The 2,500-nt window shown below is 33.4% G+C and overlaps 3 non-coding genes across 3 annotated transcripts; 1 reads left to right on the forward strand and 2 right to left on the reverse strand.

Annotated features, from left to right (window-relative positions):
• The first annotated feature begins 133 nt into the window (after positions 1-133).
• On the forward strand, positions 134-205 carry TRNAM-CAU (transfer RNA methionine (anticodon CAU)). Its single transcript has one exon. It is a non-coding gene; the product is annotated as a tRNA-Met (tRNA).
• A 751-nt stretch (positions 206-956) lies between these two features.
• On the reverse strand, positions 957-1,028 carry TRNAM-CAU (transfer RNA methionine (anticodon CAU)). The gene has a single exon. It is a non-coding gene; the product is annotated as a tRNA-Met (tRNA).
• Positions 1,029-1,905: 877 nt separating this feature from the next.
• On the reverse strand, positions 1,906-1,977 carry TRNAM-CAU (transfer RNA methionine (anticodon CAU)). The gene has a single exon. It is a non-coding gene; the product is annotated as a tRNA-Met (tRNA).
• Between the last annotated feature and the right edge of the window lie 523 nt (positions 1,978-2,500).

Genomic DNA, 2,500 nt, shown 5'->3' on the forward strand with positions numbered 1-2,500 from the left:
AAATTCCCAGGAAGCTAATGGGAAACCCTGACATTTAGCTTATGGCGGAATGTCCACTACAAAAGTCTTTCCTTGAAATTAATTTCCCACCTACTCCATGATGTTATTTCACCTTATTTGGTTATAAAGTGTGAGCAGAGTGGCGCAGTGGAAGCGTGCTGGGCCCATAACCCAGAGGTCCGTGGATCGAAACCACGCTCTGCTAACAAATCAGTAATTTTATCTGCTTAAGCAGCAAATTTATGCCTGGCTCTAAGATTTACATGATGTTACTGGATACATATATTGCACAACAATCATAAATTTGTATATGAATTCATAAAGAAACTTGGCTATTGGAAAGTTATGTGGAATTACAATTCTTTTTGTTTTTCCTCACATAATTAGGAATAGAGATGAATGGCTGACAATCAAAATGGGTTCTGAAATTATTAGATTATCTAAACAGAATCTTAGATTAAATATATGTCATCGACATTTTCATTTAGAAAGAAAAGATCCTCGTCTAGAAAAATTGACCTTTTATGATTATCTTTTTAAATTAGACAGCTGTTGTTATCGCGTGCACCGAAGAAATTATATTTACAATATAATTCTATTAAATCTAAGTCAAGTTTGAATGTATTGCATTTTAGTATCTGATGATAAATTATGTCAGTCTGGAAAGGATATGCTAACAAATTTCCATCTGTGTATATATATATATATATATATATATATATATATATATATATATGTATATATATATATATATATATATATATATATATATATATATATATATATATATATATATATATATATATATTTATTTAGTATGTGTGTGTTCTTTTACTGTTACTTTCATTCGTAATTCAAAATCCTTTGGATACTAAAAATAACATAATTTCATCTGTTTGCACTCTCCTTTTTTTCAAAATTATTTCACTAACCTTCACTAGAAAAAATGTAAGTGCTAGCAGAGCGTGGTTTCGATCCACGGACCTCTGGGTTATGGGCCCAGCACGCTTCCACTGCGCCACTCTGCTCCGGAAGAAATTCCCCTGAAGCTAATGGGAAACCCTGACATTTAGCTTATGGCGGAATGTCCACTACAAAAGTCTTTCCTTGAAATTAATTTCCCACCTACTCCATGATGTTTTTTCACCTTATTTGGTTATGAAGTGTGAGCAGAGGGGCGCAGTGGAAGCGTGATGGGCCCATAACCCAGAGGTCCGTGGATCGAAACCACGCTCTCCTAACAATTCAGTAATCTTATCTGCTTAAGCAGCAAATTTATGCCTGGCTCTAAGATTTACATGATGTTACTGGATACATATACTGCACAACTATCATAAATTTGTATATGAATTCGTAAAGAAATTTGGCTATTGGGAAGTTATGTGGAATTGCAATTCTTTTTGTTTTTCCTTACATAATTAGGAATAGAGATGAATGGCTGACAATCAAAATGGGTTCTGTAATTATAAGATTATCTAAACAGAATCTTAGATTAAATGTATGTCACCGACATTTTCATTCAAAAAGAAAAGATCCTCGTCTAGAAAAATTTACATTTTATGATTATCTTTTTAAATTAGACAGCTGTTGTTATCGCGAGCACCGAAGAAATTATATGTACAATATAATTCTATTAAATCTAAGTCAAGTTTGAATGTATTGCATTTTAGTATCTGATGATAAATTATGTTTGTCTGAAAAAGATATGCTAACAAATTTCTGTCTGTATATATATATATATATATATATATATATAGTATGTGTGTATGTGTGTTCTTTTACTGTTGCTTTCATTCGTAATTCAAAATCCTTTGGATACTAAAAATAACATAATTTCATCTGGTTGCACACTTTCCTTCTTTTCAAAATTATTTCACTAACCTTCACTAGAAAAAATGTAAGTGCTAGCAGAGCGTGGTTTCGATCCACGGACCTCTGGGTTATGGGCCCAGCACGCTTCCACTGCGCCACTCTGCTCCGGAAGTAATGCCCAGGAAGCTAATGGGAAACCCTGACATTTAGCTTATGGCAGCATGTCCACTACTGAAGTCTTTCCTTGAAATTAATTTCCCACCTAATCCATGATGTTATTTCACCTTATTTGGTTATGAAGTGTGAACAGAGTGGCGCAGTGGAAGCGTGCTGGGCCCATAACCCAGAGGTCCGTGGATCGAAACCACGCTCTGCTAACAAATCAGTAATCTTATCTGCTTAAGCAGCAAATTTATGCGTGGCTCTAATATTTACATGATGTTAATGGATACATATACTGCACAACTATCATTAATTTGTATATGAATTCGTAAAGAAACTTGGCTATTGGAAAGTTATGTGGAATTGCAATTCTTTTTGTTTTTCCTTACATAATTAGGAATAGAGATGAATGGCTGACAATCAAAATGGGTTCTGAAATTATTAGATTATTTAAACAGAGTCTTAGATTAAATGTATGACACCAACATTTTCATTTAGAAAGAAAAGATCCTCGTCTAGAAAAATT

Source organism: Palaemon carinicauda, chromosome 33, assembly GCF_036898095.1.
Source record: "Palaemon carinicauda isolate YSFRI2023 chromosome 33, ASM3689809v2, whole genome shotgun sequence".
Lineage (NCBI taxonomy): Eukaryota > Metazoa > Arthropoda > Malacostraca > Decapoda > Palaemonidae > Palaemon > Palaemon carinicauda.